This window comes from Ammospiza nelsoni, chromosome 32 (genome assembly GCF_027579445.1).
Source record: "Ammospiza nelsoni isolate bAmmNel1 chromosome 32, bAmmNel1.pri, whole genome shotgun sequence".
Taxonomy (NCBI): domain Eukaryota; kingdom Metazoa; phylum Chordata; class Aves; order Passeriformes; family Passerellidae; genus Ammospiza; species Ammospiza nelsoni.
Genome location: NC_080664.1, coordinates 369,900 through 391,157, shown reverse-complemented (window position 1 = coordinate 391,157; position 21,258 = coordinate 369,900). Strand labels below are relative to the sequence as shown.

General features: G+C 48.3%; 2 long non-coding RNA genes across 4 annotated transcripts; both read left to right on the top strand.

Moving 5' to 3' along the window:
* The first annotated feature begins 10,781 nt into the window (after positions 1-10,781).
* On the top strand, positions 10,782-12,292 carry LOC132085839 (uncharacterized). The gene is made up of 2 exons (XR_009420279.1): positions 10,782-10,863; positions 11,002-12,292. It is a non-coding gene; the product is annotated as an uncharacterized LOC132085839 (long non-coding RNA).
* A 1,643-nt stretch (positions 12,293-13,935) lies between these two features.
* Positions 13,936-17,527, top strand: LOC132085845 (uncharacterized). 3 transcript variants are annotated; one of them, XR_009420283.1, is made up of 5 exons: positions 13,936-14,153; positions 14,778-14,841; positions 15,539-15,614; positions 16,382-16,499; positions 17,094-17,527. It is a non-coding gene; the product is annotated as an uncharacterized LOC132085845 (long non-coding RNA). The 3 variants fall into 3 exon arrangements; XR_009420282.1 differs by having other exon boundaries at positions 15,732-16,499; XR_009420281.1 differs by having other exon boundaries at positions 15,539-16,499.
* The last annotated feature ends 3,731 nt before the right edge of the window (positions 17,528-21,258 follow it).

Sequence of the window (21,258 nt, the reverse complement as noted above, 5' to 3'; positions counted from 1 at the left end):
TTATGTGTTGTTTGCGTATGCCATATCTTTCACTTAGGGGGGCCTGTGAGAAACCCTGGCATCATTGTTAGCCTCTGTGATCTCTGCACTCCTTGGCCTGGCGCCCAGGCCACAGAACTTTTGACTAGGGAGCTCAGACAAGCATCAGACTCTCTTCTCTCTTTGGAAGCATCCAGTCAGACGTCTTTTCAGGTCTTGTTCTGAGCTGTATGGACAGCTGTGCCCCACCTGGATCCATTATGGTGGATTAGGACTTGTAATATTACGAGGTTAGGTAGAGGATTTTGACTGTAGGATTCCTAGGCATCAGTCTTTGCTGTTCTTGGAATAAATCATTCAGTAATCATCTTCTTCCTCCAGGGTTCTCTGAGCCTCATCAGCTCACCATCGGTCTCAGCTCACTCATCTCCTTTTGCATTCTCTCAGTCCTTGCAGCCGTTTTCCTTGCCAAGAGATTTCTGTTCCTGTTGTGTCCCCGTTGTCTGTCCTATCCTGTGTCACGGCTGTCAGCACACGTTTGTGCCCGAGCTGCTCTGCCCTGCTGCACAGCCTGGTGCGATAGGAGAAGTCCCAGGGACTTGGAATTTGTAATGTGGGGTGTAGTTGGACTCTAGATGGGATTTGTAGATGGACACAGGACATCTGGAGCTCATCAGTTATCCTGCAACAGTGTGACTCTTGTCCTAACTTTTTTTTCAGGTTCAGATGGATTAAATGTGTGCCAGAGGGCCCCATGCCAGGTGTGGGGATTCTCCTGAGTAGGTGAGGCCCCATTTGCCTCTGCAGCAGACTCTGTTACACCTCTCAACTGACTCTGTTACACTGCTGTTCTTTGCCTTTCTTTTAGGAAGTAAATCTGGATGCCAGCAGTCAACGTGAGCAGTGGAGAGAATTGGTTGTTATTGCTCAGCTCTCAAGCACAACAATTTCGCAGCAGATTCATCGTGTCACAAGAGGGATCTGCCCAGTGTCAAGGATGATGTTTGAGATTGAGGCTTCAGGTGAGTTGAGGATGGTTACTGGGAGAGGGAGGGTGAGCAGGCATCCAGTTAGGAGTTCTTGAGAGGGGGTTTGCAGGCAGCAGGGTGAGAAAGGGTCTTTATTTGTTTATTTGAGAGCCCCTCCCAAGGTGTCTCAGAAGCCTAGCAGAGGCATTCCCATGGCTTACAGCATACAAGGTGATCCACTGCACTCAGAGCCACTTAACTTTGTCTTTCTGTAACCCAGGTGCCACTGCTAATAAAGGCCACAGCCTTGGAATCAGGATGAAGCTGGAGCCTGAAGGAGCCAGGCACACTCAGGAGAGGGCAAGTAGCTGACTTGCAGGGATTTGGCCCACATAACTCTGGACTCATACTTTGGTTTTGGTTTTCTTGATTGCAGCTGACCGAGAGGCTCACAGGCCATCACAGAGCCCTCCAAGGCAGACTCATTTCAGGTGCAGCGTGGATTCCCCTCACCGATCATCCAAAAGATAAGTCGGGGGCCACAGCCTGGAGTTGGTGGAGTAGCAGGTTGGGAGTTTTTGGGACAGATTCAAAAATGAGCAGAGAGGAAAGCAATCTTCTCCAAAGGCCTCTTAGGACAGCTAAAGGGAGAGGCTCTACTTTTGATGGCAGCTTTCAGGCGGGCAGTGCAGAACAGCTCCGGTCTGTATCCTGTTGTCCGGTGTGCTGTGTTCCCTAGTGTGTCTTTGGGGTCCCTTTTGCCTTCTCCCCTCGAGACCCTCACCACAAGCATGATGTGTCGTGTTTCATGTCCCCCTGTTTGTCACTTTCTGTGTCACGGGTGTGTGCACAGATTTGTGCCAGAGCTGTTCTGCCCTGCCGCATGGCCTGCTGCAATAAGACGAACCATAGGGAGGGGGAATTTGTAATGTTGGCTGTACTTGGGCTCTAGATGCTATTCCTAGATTGACATAAGGTGTTTGCAGCTTGTGAGTAACCCTGGTGGTGTTTGACATATGTTCTAACTTTCTTTCAGGTGCAGATGCATTCCACGTGTGGCAGAGGGTCAGGGTTAGGAGGTGCCGGGCCTTCTTAGGAGCGCGGTGAGTAGCAGAGCGGTGGGGTTTTGGCCAATGCGGTGCCAAGATCAGGCCCTGATGTTTGGTTCTCTTTAATCTAGCTGTCTGAGAGACCCCAGCCCGGTGCCAGCAGGACCTTCCCAGCTGACGAGGTGGCCTTTCTTTGCACCTGACACAGACTGGCATCCCCAGATGTCTGAGAGATAAGTAGAGGGCTGCGACCCACAGTGGGGATGAAGGCATGGTGCTTGTTTGGGAATTCCTGGGAGGGGTTTTTGAGTCCAGTTTGGAGCGGGGGGTGTTCATTAAACGGCTCGTTAGGCCCCATGAAAGCCAAGTCTCACTTTTGATCACAGTGCTGAGGTGTGCAGGGCAGAGCAGTCCCCGTGTGCATCGTGTCACTTGTCTGTTGTGCATTGTGTGTTGTTTTGTGTATCTCCTGTCTTCTACCTTAGGCCTTTGAGGGCCCTGTCAGTACCCCTGGCATCACTGTTAGTATCTGTAATCTCTGCATTCCCTGGTCTGGCACCCGGGCCACAGAGCTTTTGACTCGCGAGCTCAGACAGGCATCAGACTCTCTTCTCTCTTTGGAAGCATCCAGTCAGACGTCTTTTCAGGTCTTGTTCTGAGCTGTATGGACAGCTGTGCCCCACCTGGATCCATTATGGTGGATTAGGACTTGTAATATTACGAGGTTAGGTAGAGGATTTTGACTGTAGGATTCCTAGGCATCCGTCTTTTTGCTGTTCTTGGAATTAATCATTCAGTAATCATCTTCTTCCTTCAGAGTTCTCTGAGCCTCATCAGCTCACCATCGGTCTCAGCTCGGTCATCTCCTTTTGCATCTTCTCAGTCCTTGCAGCCATTTTCCTTGCCAAGAGATTTCTGTCTTTGTCTTGTGCCTATTGTTTGTCACGTCCTGTCCTGTGTCACGGGTGTCTGCACACATTTGGGATGGGGCTGCTCTGCCGTGCTGCACAGCCTGGTGCGATAGGAGAAGTCTTGGAGACTTGGAGTTTGTAATGTGGGGTGTAGTTGGACTCTAGATGGGATTTGTAGATGGACACAGGACATCTGGAGCTCATCAGTTATCCTGCCACAGTGTGACTCTTGTCCTAACTTTTTTTTCAGATTCAGATGGATTAAATGTGTGCCAGAGGGCCCCATCCCGGGTGAGGGGATTGCCCCGAGCCGGTGAGGCCCCATTTGTCTCTGCAGCAGAAGTGTGTATGGTGAGTGTGTTACAGCTCTGTTCTTTGTCTTTCTTTTCAGGATGTCAATCTGGATGCCAGCAGTCAAGGTGAGCAGTGGAGAGAATTGGCTGTTATTGCTCAGCTCTCAAGCACAACAATTTTTCAGCAGATTCATCGTGTCACAAGAGGGATCTGCCCAGTGTCAAGGATGATGTTTGAGATTGAGGCTTCAGGTGAGTTGAGGATGGTGCCTGGGAGAGGGAGGGTGATCAGGTATCCAGTTTAGGAGTTCTTAGGAGGGGGTTTGCAAGCAGCAGGTTGAGAAAGGGTGTTTATTTGAGGGCACCCCACACAAGGCTGAGAAGCCTAGCAGAGGCATTGCCATGTCTTAGAGCACACAAGGTGATCCACTGCACTCAGAGGAATGCCATTTAACTTTGTCTTTCTGTAACCCAGGTGCCACTCCTAATTAAGGCCACAGCCTTGGAATCAGGATGAAGCTGGAGCCTGAAGGAGCCAGGCACACTCAGGAGAGAGCAAGTAGCTGCCTTGGTGGGATTTGGCCCACATAACTCTGGACTCATACTTTGGTTTTGGTTTTCTTGATTGCAGCTGACCGAGAGGCTCACAGGCCATCACAGAGCCCTCCAAGGCAGACTCATTTCAGGTGCAGCGTGGATTCCCCTCACCGATCATCTAAAAGATAAGTCGGGGGCCGCGGTCTGGAGATGAGACGATGGGAGAGTATCAGGTTGGCAGTTCTTTGGCCAGATTTAAAAATTGGCAGTGGGGAAAGCAATCTTCTCCAAAGGCCTCTTAGGACAGCTAAAGGGAGAGGCTCTACTTTTGATGGCAGCTTTCAGGCGGGCAGTGCAGAACAGCTCCGGTCTGTATCCTGTTGTCCGGTGTGCCGTGTTCCCTAGTGTGTCTTTGGGGTCCCTTTTGCCTTCTCCCCTCGAGACCCTCACCACAAGCATGATGTGTCGTGTTTCATGTCCCCCTGTTTGTCACATTCTGTGTCACGGGTGTGTGCACAGATTTGTGCCAGAGCTGTTCTTCCCTGCCGCATGGCCTGCTGCAATAAGACGAACCATAGGGAGGGGGAATTTGTAATGTTGGCTGTACTTGGGCTCTAGATGCTATTCCTAGATTGACATAAGGTGTTTGCAGCTTGTGAGTTATCCTGGTGGTGTTTGACATATGTTCTAACTTTCTTTCAGGTGCAGATGCATTCCACGTGTGGCAGAGGGTCAGGGTTAGGAGGTGCCGGGCCTTCTTAGGAGCGCGGTGAGTAGCAGAGCGGTGGGGTTTTGGCCAATGCGGTGCCAAGATCAGGCACTGATGTTTGGTTCTCTTTACTCTAGCTGTCTCAGAGACACCAGCCCGGTGCCAGCAGGACCTTCCCAGCTGACGAGGTGGCCTTTCTTTGCACCGGACAGGGACCAGCATCCCCAGATGTCTGAGAGATAAGTAGAGGGCTGTGACCCACAGAGGGGATGAAAGCAGGGTGCTGGTTTGGGAATTCCTGGGAGGGGGTTTTGAGTCCAGTTTTGGGGGGGGGGGGTGTGGTGTGTTCATGAAGTGGCCCCTTAGGCCCCATAAAAGCCAAGTCTCACTTTTGATTGCAGTGCTGAGGTGTGCAGAAGGGCAGAGCAGTCCCGGTGTGCATCGTGTCACTTGTCTATTGTGCATTATGTGTTGTTTGCGTATGCCATATCTTTCACTTAGGGGGGCCTGTGAGAAACCCTGGCATCATTGTTAGCCTCTGTGATCTCTGCACTCCTTGGCCTGGCGCCCAGGCCACAGAGCTTTTGACTCGCGAGCTCAGACAGGCATCAGACTCTCTTCTCTCTTTGGAAGCATCCAGTCAGACGTCTTTTCAGGTCTTGTTCTGAGCTGTATGGACAGCTGTGCCCCACCTGGATCCATTATGGTGGATTAGGACTTGTAATATTACGAGGTTAGGTAGAGGATTTTGACTGTAGGATTCCTAGGCATCCGTCTTTTTGCTGTTCTTGGAATTAATCATTCAGTAATCATCTTCTTCCTTCAGAGTTCTCTGAGCCTCATCAGCTCACCATCGGTCTCAGCTCGGTCATCTCCTTTTGCATCTTCTCAGTCCTTGCAGCCATTTTCCTTGCCAAGAGATTTCTGTCTGTGTCTTGTGCCTATTGTTTGTCACGTCCTGTCCTGTGTCACGGGTGTCTGCACACATTTGGGATGGGGCTGCTCTGCCGTGCTGCACAGCCTGGTGCGATAGGAGAAGTCTTGGAGACTTGGAGTTTGTAATGTGGGGTGTAGTTGGACTCTAGATGGGATTTGTAGATGGACACAGGACATCTGGAGCTCATCAGTTATCCTACAAGAGTGTGACTCTTGTCCTAACTTTTTTTTCAGATTCAGATGGATTAAATGTGTGCCAGAGGGCCCCATCCCGGGTGAGGGGATTGCCCCGAGCCGGTGAGGCCCCATTTGTCTCTGCAGCAGAAGTGTGTATGGTGAGTGTGTTACAGCTCTGTTCTTTGTCTTTCTTTTCAGGATGTCAATCTGGATGCCAGCAGTCAAGGTGAGCAGTGGAGAGAATTGGCTGTTATTGCTCAGCTCTCAAGCACAACAATTTTTCAGCAGATTCATCGTGTCACAAGAGGGATCTGCCCAGTGTCAAGGATGATGTTTGAGATTGAGGCTTCAGGTGAGTTGAGGATGGTGACTGGGAGAGGGAGGGTGATCAGGTATCCAGTTTAGGAGTTCTTAGGAGGGGGTTTGCAAGCAGCAGGTTGAGAAAGGGTGTTTATTTGAGGGCACCCCACACAAGGCTGAGAAGCCTAGCAGAGGCATTGCCATGTCTTAGAGCACACAAGGTGATCCACTGCACTCAGAGGAATGCCATTTAACTTTGTCTTTCTGTAACCCAGGTGCCACTCCTAATTAAGGCCACAGCCTTGGAATCAGGATGAAGCTGGAGCCTGAAGGAGCCAGGCACACTCAGGAGAGAGCAAGTAGCTGCCTTGGTGGGATTTGGCCCACATAACTCTGGACTCATACTTTGGTTTTGGTTTTCTTGATTGCAGCTGACCGAGAGGCTCACAGGCCATCACAGAGCCCTCCAAGGCAGACTCATTTCAGGTGCAGCGTGGATTCCCCTCACCGATCATCTAAAAGATAAGTCGGGGGCCGCGGTCTGGAGATGAGACGATGGGAGAGTATCAGGTTGGCAGTTCTTTGGCCAGATTTAAAAATTGGCAGTGGGGAAAGCAATCTTCTCCAAAGGCCTCTTAGGACAGCTAAAGGGAGAGGCTCTACTTTTGATGGCAGCTTTCAGGCGGGCAGTGCAGAACAGCTCCGGTCTGTATCCTGTTGTCCGGTGTGCCGTGTTCCCTAGTGTGTCTTTGGGGTCCCTTTTGCCTTCTCCCCTCGAGACCCTCACCACAAGCATGATGTGTCGTGTTTCATGTCCCCCTGTTTGTCACATTCTGTGTCACGGGTGTGTGCACAGATTTGTGCCAGAGCTGTTCTTCCCTGCCGCATGGCCTGCTGCAATAAGACGAACCATAGGGAGGGGGAATTTGTAATGTTGGCTGTACTTGGGCTCTAGATGCTATTCCTAGATTGACATAAGGTGTTTGCAGCTTGTGAGTTATCCTGGTGGTGTTTGACATATGTTCTAACTTTCTTTCAGGTGCAGATGCATTCCACGTGTGGCAGAGGGTCAGGGTTAGGAGGTGCCGGGCCTTCTTAGGAGCGCGGTGAGTAGCAGAGCGGTGGGGTTTTGGCCAATGCGGTGCCAAGATCAGGCACTGATGTTTGGTTCTCTTTACTCTAGCTGTCTCAGAGACACCAGCCCGGTGCCAGCAGGACCTTCCCGTTTGACAAGGTGAGCTTTCTTTGCACCCGAGACCCGCATCCCCAGCTGTATGAGAGATAAGTAGAGGGCTACGACCCACAGTGGGGATGAAGTCATGGTGCTGTTTCGGGAAATACTGGGTGGAGTTTTTGATTCAGCTTTGGAGGTGGGGGATGTTCATGAGGTGGCCCCTTAGGCCTCATAAAAGCAAAGTCTCACTTTTGATCACAGTGTTGAGGTGTGCAGGGCAGAGCAGTCCCGGTGTGTCTCGTGTCACTTGTCTGTTGTGCATTATGTGTTGTTTGTGTATCCAATGTCTTTTACCTTTGGAGGGCCCTGTCAGTACCCCTGGCATCATTGTTAGCATCTCTGATCTCTGCATTCCCTGGCCCGGCACCCAGGCCATATATGAGTTTCTGATACCTGTCTGAGCTCCCCAGTCAAAAGTTACCTCTTTGGAAGCATCCAGTCAGATTTCTTGTCAGGTCTAGTTCTGAGCTGTATAGACAGCTATGCCCCACCTGGATCCATTGTGGTGGATTAGGACTTGTAATAATATGAGGTTAGGTACAGCATTCTAACCGTAGGATTCCTAGGCATCCATCTTTGCTGTTCTTGGAATTAATCATTCAGTTATCATCTTCGTCCCCCAGGGTTTTCTGAGCCTCATCAGCTCACCATCGGTCTCAGCTCACTCATCTCCTTTTGCATTCTCTCAGTCCTTGCAGCCATTTTCCTTGCCAAGAGATTTCTTTTCCTGTTGTGTCCCCTGTTGTTGTCTGTCCTGTCTGTCCTGTGTCACGGGTGTCTGCACACATTTGGGATGGGTCTGCTCTGCCGTGCTGCACAGCCTGGTGCGATAGGAGAAGTCTTGGAGACTTGGAATGTGTAATGTGGGGTGTAGTTGGACGCTAGATGGGATCTGTGGATGGGCACAGGGCATCTGGAGCTCATCAGTTAACCTACAAGAGTGTGACTCTTGTCCTAACTTTTTTTTCAGATTCAGATGGATTAAATGTGTGCCAGAGGGCCCCATCCCGGGTGAGGGGATTGCCCCAAGCAGGTGAGGCCCCATTTGTCTCTGCAGCAGAAGTGTGTATGGTGAGTGTGTTACAGCTCTGTTCTTTGTCTTTCTTTTCAGGAAGTCAATCTGGATGCCAGCAGTCAAGGTGAGCAGTGGAGAGAATTGGCTGTTATTGCTCAGCTCTCAAGCACAACAATTTTTCAGCAGATTCATCGTGTCACAAGAGGGATTTGCCCAGTGTCAAGGATGATGTTTGAGATTGAGGCTTCAGGTGAGTTGAGGATGGTGCCTGGGAGAGGGAGGGTGATCAGGTATCCAGTTTAGGATTTCTTGGGAGCGGGTTTGCAAGCAGCAGGGTGAGAAAGGGTGTTTATTTGAGGGCCCCCCCACACAAAGCTGTTCAGAAGCCTAGCAGAGGCATTCCCATGGCTTACAGCATACAAGGTGATCCACTGCACTCAGAGGAATGCCATTTAACTTTGTCTTTCTGTAACCCAGGTGCCACTCCTAATGAAGGCCACAGCCTTGGAATCAGGATGAAGCTGGAGCCTGAAGGAGCCAGGCACACTCAGGAGAGGGCAAGTAGCTGCCTTGGTGGGATTTGGCCCACATAACTCTGGACTCATACTTTGGTTTTGGTTTTCTTGATTGCAGCTGACCGAGAGGCTCACAGGCCATCACAGAGCCCTCCAAGGCAGACTCATTTCAGGTGCAGCGTGGATTCCCCTCACCGATCATCCAAAAGATAAGTCGGGGGCCACGGTCTGGAGATGGTGGAGTAGCAGATTGGGAGTTCTTGGGACAGGTTCAAAAATGAGCAGAGGGGAAAGCAATCTTCTCCAAAGGCCTCTTAGGACAGCTAAAGGGAGAGGCTCTACTTTTGATGGCAGCTTTCAGGCGGGCAGTGCAGAACAGCTCCGGTCTGTATCCTGTTGTCCGGTGTGCCGTGCTCCCTGGTGTGTCTTTGGGGTCCCTTTTGCCTTTTCCCCTCGAGGCCCTCACCACAAGCATGATGTGTCGTGTTTCATGTCCCCCCTGTTTGTCACTTTCTGTGTCACGGGTGTGTGCACACATTTTTTGCCGGAGCTGTTCTGCCCTGCCGCATGGCCTGCTGCAATAGGACAAGCCTTGGGGAGTTGAAATTTGTAATGTGGGCTGTACTTGGGCTCTAGATGTTGTTCCTAGATTGACATATGGTGTTTGCAGCTTGTGAGTTATCCTGGTGATGTTTGACATGTGTTCTAACTTTCTTTCAGGTGCAGATGCATTCCACGTGTGGCAGAGGGTCAGGGTTAGGAGGTGCCGGGCCTTCTTAGGAGCGCGGTGAGTAGCAGAGTGGTGGGGTTTTGGCCGATGCGGTGCCAAGTTCAGGCACTGATGTTTGGTTCTCTTTAATCTAGCTGTCTGAGAGACACCAGCCCGGTGCCAGCAGGACCTTCCCATCTGATGAGGTGGCCTTTCTTTGCACCTGACAGGGACCAGCATCCCCAGCTGTATGAGAGATAAGTAGAGGGCCGTGACCCACAGAGGGGCTGAAAGCACGGTGCTGGTTTGGGGATTACAGGGAGGGGGTTTTGAGTCCAGTTTGGAGGTGGGGGGGTGTTAATGAAGTGGCCCCTTAGGCCCCATAGAAGCCAAGTCTCACTTTTGATCACAGTGCTGAGGTGTGCAGCAGGGCAGAGCAGTCCCGGTGTGTCTCGTGTCACTTGTCTGTTGTGAATTGTGTGTTGTTTGTGTATCCCATGTCTTTTACCTTAGGGGTGCCTGTCATTAATCTTGGCATCATTGTTAGCATCTGTGATCTCTGCATTCCCTGGCCTGGCACCCAGGCCACAGAACTTTTGACTGGGGAGCTCAGACAGGCGTCAGACTCTCTTCTCTCTTTGGAAGCATCGCATCTGATGTCTTGTCAGGTCTTGGTCTGGGCTGTATGGACAGCTATGCCCCCACCTGGATCCATTTTGGTGGATTAGGACTTGGCGTAATATGAGGTTAGGTAGAGGATTCTGACCGTAGGATTCCTAGGCATCCATCTTTGCAGTTCTTAGAAGAAATCATTCAGTTATCATCTTCTTCCTTCGGGGTTCTCTGAGCCTCATCAGCTCACCATCAGTTTGAACTCGGTCATCTCCTTTTGCATTCTCTCAGTCCTTGCAGCCATTTTCCTTGCCTAGAATTTTCTGTCTGTGTTGTGTCCCCGTTGTCTGTCCTGTCCTGTCCATCCTGTGTCACGGCTGTCAGCACACATTTGTGCCCGAGCTGCTCTGCCCTGCCGCATAGCCTGGTGCAATAGGAGAGGGCCCGGGGATTTGTAATGTGCAGTGTGGGGTGTAGTTGGACTCCAGATGGGATTTGTAGATGGACACAGGATATCTGGAGCTCTTCAGTTATCATTGAACCGTCTGACTGTTGTCCTAACTTTTTTTTCAGATGCACCTCCTCAGATGACTGCAGTAGTTGTGTAGGTTCCTTCTTCTGAAAGGGAATAGGGCACAAGAATTCATCTTCCAGAGAATTTTTGCAAGTCCTGGCTTGTATTGTATCTGCCTATGGTGGCTTATGTTCTATGTACCTATACATCTGTCTTCTATTGGATTTTGGGTAGAAAATTTATCAGTCCAGAGAGGAGACAAGTCCTAGCTGTCAGATAGCCACTCGTTGACCCTTCCTGTCGTCTCACAGGTCCCTGAGGCTGCTGATTTCCCCAGGATCTGCCATTTTACCTCAAGGAGCGGCAGCCAGAAGATGTGTCACAGCACGTTCTTCAGCATCTCGAGTAAGGGCCGCAGTGAGCATTTAAGTGGAAAGATTGTGTGAGCGTGTGTGAGAGCACGTGGCTGTGTCTGCTCGTCTCTGCGTGTGTGAGTGCATGCTGACTGGATTTAACCTTGTGTGTGTGACTTTTGCTTTCCAGGTTTTGCGACTCCTTGTTAAATTTAGAATAAAAAATCCCCAGCCGGGTTGTATTGCATGAACTGACATGATATGTACCGATTTTGGCTTAAAACCCAGAAAACCAGACGAAGATGAGCAGGAAAAAACCAGAAAAAAACCACATGATGGACAAGAAAAAAACCCAGAAAAAGCCCAGGATGGGCAAGAAAGCAACGAGAAAAAAACCCCAGAAAATAATCCCAGATGGGCAAGAAAAAAACGTAGAAAAACCCCAGAAAATCACCCAAGATGGGCAAGAAAAAAACCCAGAAAAAAACCCCCAAAAAAAAACTCTGAGATGGGCAAGAAAAAAACCAGAAAAAAGTCTGAAGATGGGCAAGAAAAAACCCCCAAGATGGACAAGAAATAACCCAGAAAAAAATTCGAAGAAGGGCAAGAAAAGACCCAGAAAACACCCAGAAAAAAATCGCAACCCAAGTATAAATATAGAAATGTTTGTCAAGTATATGCAAATATATAAAGAAATGTTAAATTATTTGAAATATAAAATAACATAAATATAACATTTATACAGTATTACTTGTGTTATGGATCATATTGATTTTTATTTATTTCCTATAATACACTACAATATTTATATCAATTTTACATCTATCATATCTATCATTTGTTATATGTTATACCAGATTGATATACTCTAGGTTTTTTTAAGTAGTTTAAAATAAAGGGGATTTTTTTTTTTTATTTGGCAAAAGCAGGTGTTTTAGTATAAACATTATAAATACAAATAATATAAAGGTAGAAATCTAAGAATAGAAATAGATCATAAATAGCTGAAGGTTAATATAAAAATTAAAAATGTAAGAAAAAATAAGTTGTAGCAGTAGATATGGTACATAATTAGGAAAATAATTTATCTCTTATTTGAATAGGATACATGTTATACATAATGATTAATATAATACTTAAGTATAAACTGCAAATATAAATGTGAATATAGTCATGAGCGCTATAAATATAAAAATATTTCAATGTAGTTTAAAAGAATAGAGCTTTTTTGTATTTATTTAGTTAGGATGGGATTTGTATTTTAAATAGTGAAAGCATGATAGAAATGTAATTTTAGACATAGAAATATGCAATCAATGTGGAAAGATATTTATAAAAGCACAAAATATAAGTAAATATAAATAATAGAAATAGAATAATGTTATATAAATTACATGCTACATCAATGTCCACTATAGCTATGCATGTGAATATAAATACGAAAAATGGAAATAAAAAATTTATTTAAACATGGCTTTAAAGCAAGGGGCCTTGTTTGATTCTGGTGGGGTAAGAGGCAGGTTTTTGGCATTTATTTCAGAGCAGTTTTTGGCGGGGGTCGCCCCTGTTCTTTTTTGCCGCCTTCGCTGCCCGCAGCCCCGAGGCGCGCTGCGCCCCCGGCTGGGGCGGGCGGCAGTGCTGCCGCCTTGTGGGCAGAGCGCGGTACTGCAGCCCTGCACCGAGAGGCCGCCACCTTGGGAGTGGCGCGTCGCGGATGTCGCGGACTTTTGGTTGACCTTCTCAACAGGGCGGCGAAAAGGGCGGGGAAGTGGAGGACCGGGGTGGGTGTCAGTGGACTGCCTGCATGGAATACCGACCCCGGCGCGGCCCCGGTGGTATTTTCTGTGACGTTTCAAGTGTACCCGACACATGCTGTGGTCTCAGCGGCGCCGCGGGCGGGCGTATTTCGGCGGGTTTGTGACAGGCATGTGGGGAAACGCCTCGCTGTGCCGGGGTCCTCTGACAGCCGCTTTCCCGCCCTGAGGGAGCCGAGCCGGGCCGAATTGTTCCGAAGAGCCGAAGAGCCGAGTGTGGGCGAAAACAGCCGAGTTTCCCCGAAGAGCCGAGTGTAGCCGAAAACAGCCGAGTTTCACCGAAGAGCCGAGTGTGGCCGAAAATAGCCGAGTTTCACCGAAGAGCCGAGTGTGGCCGAACACAGCCGACTTGAGACGAAGAGCCGAGTGTAGCTGAACACAGCCGACTTGAGACGAAGAGCCGATGATAGCCGAGTGTAACCGATAGCCGACTGTAGCCGACATTGGCCGCATTTAGACAAAGAGCCGAATATGACCGACTTTAGCCCAACCGGGCCGAGTTCAGCCGAAGAGCCGGAAAAGCCGAATTTAGACGAAAAGCCGAACCGAAACGATTTTAGACCTAAGCCGAACCAAGCCTAATTTAGCCGAGTTTATTTAAACAGAACCGAACGACGCCGCAGCGCTCTGCGCGCAGAGCGCCGGTGCAGACGGCAGGGGGCGGTGTATAAAGCGAGTATAAAATATCAACTGTATATAAGAAGGAATAAAAAGCTCTGTGTCATGTGCAGCAGTAGAAAATTTCAGGCTCCCAGGGAATAAATAGTTTTCTTTCAATCATTATAGTTTTGGGGTTTTTTTTACTCCCAGGTAGCCTGAAAGTTACTACTGCTGCTTTTTGATTCTAAAGCTAGGAAGGAAAACCAAGATTACAAATACAAGAAAAAGAAAGGGAAAGGGAAAGGGAAAGGGAAGGGGAAAAAAAGGAAAGGAAAGGAAAGAAAGCAGGAGAGCAGAAGGGAAGGGAAGGGAAGGGAAGGGAAAGGGGTGAAAACCAGCGTTAAAAAAAGAAAAAGAGTTGGAGGGGAAAAGAGAGGGCATTCGGGAGGAGCGGTCCTGCCTCAGGTCCTTCCCCGCCCTGGGGCGAAGGACCCGTTTGATGCCCGGGAGGGACTGCAGCTCCCGGTGGCGGGGGACGGAGCCGTGGCTGTCAGCCCGAGACTACAACTCCCGGCAGGCCCTGCTGCCGGCGCGGCGTGTGACGCAACGGCTATCGCGGCACATGAGTGGCTACTAGCCCGAGACTCCAACTCCCGGCAGGCCCTGCTGCCGGCGCGACGTGTGCCGCAACGGCCGACGCTGCCCGGCATTTTTCTCTAAATCGGCAGTAAATACAGCTGAGTAAAATTAGCTTGGTTTTCTTCCTTCTTTTTTAACTGAATTGTTTTTATTAAAAATCCTATTTGAATATGTAGAAAAAGTGGGGATGTCCTGTAATATATCCTAGCTTTTCTTGTTTATAGGATGCTCAGAAAACATGCGTCCCTTAGAGTCCCTCAGAAAGGTTCTCAGTGCGATCTCTACCAAGGTATGTATTTACTAATAAGTGATCCCTTTAGATATTTGCCTGTGTACCTTTTCCTGTAATTCAGAGCTTGCGTTCTGTGGGTTTTATGATAAACCTGTAAAATATGTAAGAATGCTTTTGCAAGTCTGAATCGTTGAAGGCAGCAGTAAGTGGATTTAGAGCCTGTTCTTGACCAGACAACGGGAAAAAGTGTGACTTTGATGCTGAACTTGTTTTTTTCATTTTTCATTTGACTTGTCTGGAATGATTTAGGAATAGAGAGAGCTAGAAAAAGAGAGAAATAGAATTGGTTATTGAGCACTCCTCAAATGCTCACCACGATTCAGTGTAGAGCCGAAGTGAAGGGTGATGGAACAGAGCTCTGTGCTTTAGAAGGAAATAAATTTAAACCTGACCTCCGCACAGAGTCTCACTAACTTCTTTTGTTTTAAAATACAAAATATGATTAGGAAGTGTTGGAAGTTAGTGTTTTGGGAAAGAAACGGCAGTTCCACAGAACATTCCATTTAACAGAGGCTCTAGGAAGGATTCATGTTGTAACTGCTGTCACTGCAATCTGTTGGTGGTTCAGCCTTGAAATGTGCACTTGCCCTTCTATAAAGCACTGTTTTGTTTGCCTTTCAGTGCTATGAGTCTTGATAAATTGGAGAAGAGCCCAAGAGAAATTTTTCATCCCTTGATATAAAAGGTAGGAAGTGACTTTTTTTGGTTTGGTTCTTTTTCTTTATTATTTCCTGGAAATAAAAGTAATTAAGTATAGGTACTACTGGTTTGTTTCTTCCAGTAGCAGATGATAACAATAGCAGTAGTAATAGTAAAAATAATAATAGAAATAATAATAATAGCAATGTAATACTACCTAAACTGTCTTTATCCATTGAACTGGCCATTTCAAATCAAAACTTCTAAACACAAATCAAACCATCATCCTCGTAGAATCTTTCACAGCAGTGGGCTATAGATCCTGGTTTTGTTGACAGGATTTATTGGTTCTGGAAGAGCAAGAGGGAAGTACAAGCCTAACTACTTCTAGCTCACAGACCCATCCAGTGAATACTGCTTTGTGTTTTGGTGGGCTTGTGATGACTTTGAAATCAATTGCTCATTCCAGTAAAAAAAATTAATGTTTTTTTGAACCTGACAGCAGAAATAACTTTAGGCACCAACTTAATAATAACAGATCACCAATTTAAGTTCATAATTTTATGCTGTACTATCAAAGTTTAAAGGTAAATTTTTACTTATCAGGAGATGGTATAAAGTGTATGTTCCAATGTGTTGGATGTATGCAAAGGTACATACGTACCCGAAAGTCCTTAGAGGAAACAAATTTTTACGTCTGCTGTTTGATTGTTTATCATACAATATTTGGTTTTATTTCCCAGGGATCGGTGAATTTTAACTTTGGAGTCCTCTGTGCTAAGGATGCTCAGCCTACAGATGATGAAATGTTCAGTAATGGTGAGTTTTTCACCTTCTCTTTAATTGCTATGCTGATCTGAATAAGAAAAAAACAAAAGCAAGAGAAAAAAAAAGGATGGTTTATTATTTTTTACGCTGTTATGTTTGTTTCCTCAGTATTTGCTGCAGCTCTGCGAACCCAAGCTTTGGGTTCCTTCTGTCCCACTGGGAGTTGCCCAGTTTGGTTGCATCTGGTGAAATTCACCCTGAGACCTTACAGAGCTAGCTCAAACTACGTGAGAGCCATTTGCAGTTCTCTCCAGACACCTGGAGAATGGGTGATGTTTCTGAGGGTCTGGCAAGTATACTTGTATCAAAACTCAGTCTGTGAAATTTCTGGGGAAAACCCTTCTGTGTCCTGAAGGGTTCAAACTCTGGTGAGGATCCAGTTATCAGGTGCTCACCTGGATGGTTCCAGCTCTTAAAGTGAACACTTGTACTCTTACCCTGTAGTTTACATCTATTGTATTTTTGTTATTTTGCAAGATTTTACGGCTTTGCAAAATATTGTGCATTTCACTCTTTGGAACCTCTCAGATCGTTCTTTGGTGCAGCACCACCTCATGGGACACTTGGCTGCCGTCCTGAAGGGGTTGGTCGCTAGAATTGTAAATCCTGGAGAGTTTGTAAGTCTTCTGTCCCCAGGGAGGTACCATGCTTTGTTTACTTTTGTTCTGTTTGTTAGGCGTTGCTTCTCATTGGAAGTATGAATTTCAAACTACCCTGTTCTTATTTTAACTGTTTTCCTGGTTCTCTCCCTACGGCAGGGAAAGACTCTCGTATCCTTGTCGTCGGGCTCGGTGCTGTCCAAGAAGATGCAGAGACTAAAAAAATCATAAGAAGCAAAATATGACTGCAGGGAAAACAAGCTGGAGAGAACAAAAGGTGATATTGTTATCCTTACCCTGTATTAGAAACATCCGCTGTGCTTTGATGCTGGCAGCTGCCAGGGGCTTGTTAGCTCTTTGTAGGCAGGTGTAGGTGTTCACTTGTAGGTTTTTTCTCTGGACAAGTCAATTCAAACTTTGCTAAGCTTATATTTGCAAATTACTCTCTAGCACAGTCCAGCATGACATTTTTGAATGTTGTAAAAATACCATGTTACTTGGAAATTGCTAATGATGAGAAGCTTTAGGGAAAAATAAGATGTCAGGGTTGGGAGATGTGAGAAGAATTTTGAGGGGATGTTAGACTGAAATAAAGCACACTTGAAGCTGGACTGGCACGCTGGCAGATCCCCTATTAAACAGTAGTGCTGAGATTAGCCTGGGGGTTGCCCGTTGTTTCTGTAGAAATCAATGTTTTCTGGTCTTCAGAGGTAAGCTGCTTTGAAAAGCTGGAAGGCACAGCATAGTGACAATCCGTGTGCTTCGCATTAAAAATAGATTTCAGAAGGGTCCTAGGCTTTTGTCTTTTCCTAGAAGTCGATGTAATCCTATTGAGGAGTTTTTAATTCTGTGCTGCCATGTCATCGATCAGGGCCCTGTCGTACTAATCATCATACAGATGCAAAACAAAAAATCAGACCCTGTCCCGACCACTTAGAGCCCAGAACACGATTTCCTCAGGCTGCCATTTGTGTGCCATCGGTACTCACCATGGAAGCGAGCTGGGGATTGTTGCACCCGTTGGGAACAAACCGCTTCTCGTCACACAGAAATGGAATTGGGACGACGCCTCAGCCAGCCTCTCTCTCCTGAATCTGCAGCAGAGCAGTTCCAGTCCATGCGGGCAATCCAGTTCCTGACGATCTGAGCGCACGGAGCAGCGCTCAGCTGCTGTGGGGGGCTCAGGGAGGGCAGAGTGTGCATTGTCATCTTCCTGAACCTACAGACGCGAATCAAAGTGAGAAGCCACAGGGTGGAAATCAGTCGCATATATGCTAAATAAAACTTGCAGGTTTTTTTTAAGAATTGTTTTTGCTTGTTCTTTGTTGTGCTTCTGTGCTTAGAAAACCTCCCTTTACAATCAGTTCAATTCATCAATTGAACCTTTGTTTGCAGACTCTCACTGAGCAGAATTTGTTGCAGACTCAGTGCACGCTGTGCAGGCCTCCCGGGAGTGTGAGGAGCTCATGTGTGCTACTTTTTGCTTTAGGACGCTCTGAGGTATTTATTCCTTTTGGGATACATGATGAGAATTCCCAAGAGAGGTAGTTATAAGGTATGACATCGGGAAAAAGCCTGTGTGGTTGGAATGTTGTTGCTGTCAAAAGTTAATTTTTTCTTAGCCAGTAGTTAGCTTTTTGCTTTATTTTTGTGGTATCAATATTTTATTGTTTAAAAAATTCCTTCAAAATAACTTCAGTGGTCGCCCACCAGTACCTTGTTCAGATTTGCCTATTTGCTTGTAGCTGAAATGTTCACATCTTGTTTATCATTCTATTTAAGAAACTGCTGCCCAGCCAACTAATAACTGAATATCCATCTGTCTAGGACACGGGGAGAGGATTTAGGTAATGTCTTTATTTCCAGAAAAAAGTTCCAGTGTAGTTTCTAAATAGAGGAGAAGGGGGTGAAGACTCGGGGCTCTGATGCCGTTGGGGCACCCCAAGGTCCCCAGGAGAGGGGGCCCCACTGCGGTGCAGGAGCAGGTGTGTTCTCATGTAATATTGAACAAATTATAAATATAAATATGAAAATTATAAACATGAAAATATTTTTAAAATACTTAAATAAAGCGGGTTTTCTTTATTGGTCAATAGGCAGTGTTTTGATTGTAAAAATTATAAATGCAAATAATATAAAGGTAGAAATCTAAGTTTAGAAATATATAATAAATACATACAGATAAATATAAAAATTTAAAATATCAGAAAAAATTAGTTGTAGCAGTAGATATTATACATAATTTAAATAATAATTTAAATCTATTTTAAAATTTTATATATATAATATATCATTATTAATGTAATACATCCAAAGAAACGATAAATTAAAATATGAATGTATAATTATACAAAGTATAAATAAAAAATATTGCAGTATCCTTTAAAAGAAGGGTTTTTTTATTTATTTGGTTAGAGACGGGGTTTTTATTTGGAATAATGGAAGTATTATAGAAGTATAAAATTAAATATAGAAATATACAGTCAATATAGAAAGATATTTGTAAAAACACGAGCGAACGACGCCTCCTTCGGCCGAACCAAGGCGAGACCGGCGGAACCTGACGGCCTCGAGCGAACCGAGGCCAGGCTTGCGAGGCTGCCTGAACGGAGCCGAGCTCAGCCGAACCGAGCCCGCTGCTCTCGTGCGCGCTAATTAGCGCGAGTGCGGTCACAGCCCAATGAGCTCCTGTGCCACGCCGCGCTCCCGATCGTGTCCGTGCGATGGCCGGGCCGCCCGCGGGACGCGGCAGCAGGAGAGCCCCGAGCCGGGCGAGTTTAACGTGAGGCGGCGCCGCTTGCCCGCCGTCGGGGAGCCGAGCCGAAGCGAGCTCAGCCGAACGCGGAGAGAGCGGCTCCGAGTTGGGCCGAAGCGAGCCGAGCCGCGCCGAGGGCAGAGAGCGGCTCCGAGTTCGGCCGAAGAGAGCCGAGGCGCGCCGAGCGCACTGATCGGCTCCGAGTTCGGCCGAAGAGAGCCGAGGCGCGCCGAGCGCAGAGAGCGGCTCCGAGTTCGGCCGAAGCGAGCCGAGCCGCGCCGAGCGCAGAGAGCGGCTCCGAGTTCGGCCGAAGCGAGCCGAGCCGCGCCGAGCGCACTGATCGGCTCCGAGTTCGGCCGAAGCGAGCCGAGCCGCGCCGGGCGCAGAGAGCGGCTCCGAGTTCGGCCGAAGCGAGCCGAGCCGCGCCGGGCGCACAGAGAGGCTCCGAGTTCGGCCGAAGCGAGCCGAGGCGCGCCGAGCGCAGAGAGCGGCTCCGAGTTCGACCGAAGCGAGCCGAGCCGCGCCGGGCGCACAGAGAGCGGCTCCGAGTTCGGCCGAAGCGAGCCGAGCCGCGCCGGGCGCACAGAGAGGCTCCGAGTTCGGCCGAAGCGAGCCGAGCCGCGCCGGGCGCACTGATCGGCTCCGAGTTCGGCCGAAGCGAGCCGAGCCGCGCCGGGCGCAGAGAGCGGCTCCGAGTTCGGCCGAAGCGAGCCGAGCCGCGCCGAGCGCACTGATCGGCTCCGAGTTCGGCCGAAGCGAGCCGAGCCGCGCCGGGCGCACTGATCGGCTCCGAGTTCGGCCGAAGCGAGCCGAGCCGCGCCGGGCGCACTGATCGGCTCCGAGTTCGGCCGAAGCGAGCCGAGCCGCGCCGAGCGCACTGATCGGCTCCGAGTTCGGCCGAAGCGAGCCGAGCCGCGCCGGGCGCACTGATCGGCTCCGAGTTCGGCCGAAGCGAGCCGAGCCGCGCCGGGCGCAGATAGCGGCTCCGAGTTCGGCCGAAGCGAGCCGAGCCGCGCCGAGCGCACTGATCGGCTCCGAGTTCGGCCGAAGCGAGCCGAGCCGCGCCGGGCGCACAGAGAGGCTCCGAGTTCGGCCGAAGCGAGCCGAGGCGCGCCGAGCGCAGAGAGCGGCTCCGAGTTCGACCGAAGCGAGCCGAGCCGCGCCGGGCGCACAGAGAGCGGCTCCGAGTTCGGCCGAAGCGAGCCGAGCCGTGCCGAAGGGTCGAGTCCAGCCGAATGCAGATGACAATGGCCGAGTTTAGCCGATTAGAGCCGAGTTTAGCCGAGCAGCTGTGAGCCTTGCACGCTTGAGGTGAGCGTGCATCGTTGCCGGCCTGGGATTGAGTGAAATGCACTAAGGAAACCAGCTCTGGGGAGGGAGGCAGGGAAATCCTCTCTTAACGTTTACCAATTCGTCCGTCAAACTCATCACGGCAGGACAGAGTGAAGACTGAAAGTGTAAGAAGATGTGGAGGGAAACAGAGAATCTGGCAGGAGCATCGAACGCACAAGTGCACGAATTTTGCTTTTTGCTTGGATGTAAACTCAGAAGTTGTAAGGAATTTGGGAAGGAGAAGGGACATTTCAGAAGGAGAAGAAGTTGTTGTTGGAGTCTTGGCAAAAGCTTTAAAAAAAAAAAAAAAGTGGTTTCTTTTTTCTTCACTATTATATTCTTTGGTGGTATATGGTGTGCTGTTTTATTTCTTGGTGTTATTAGCTCTGTGTAAATTGTTTATTGAGTCAAGCTAACTTTGCATGGGTTGTTTTGTATTTGAGGTAGGATCAATTTCAAGAGGTTTCTTTCACAGACTTCTGATAGGTATTACTGGGATTTTGGTTTTGTTTACTGTATGCATAAACATAGAGATTTGGTAGGGCCAGCTGGGCTGCTGGAGTTTTGGGTGTGAATTTATTAGATGGCTTTTGGTAAACACAGAATAATTATGTAAGGTAACAGCAAATTACCCAATTACCCAATTGATCTAGCTATGTAACCTTACCACAAAGTTTTATATCTTGCCAGTTTTCTGTTCTTCTGCTCCAAGTAGTTGTTGCAAAAAAAGAAAGCACTGTTACTTTTCTGAAAAGTTTTCTTCTATAACAAGCCCTTTACTGCCCTTGAACGTGAGTCAGAGGAGCCAAACAGCTGCAGCTGCTCTGAGGGCTTGGTGGGATTCGCCCCCTCCCTTTTCCCGGGTGGCATGGGAACGAGAGGCGGGCACAATCAGGGGTATATTAACCCCAGCCGTGGCTGAGGGGCTTCATTCCCTCTCTGGGATGTG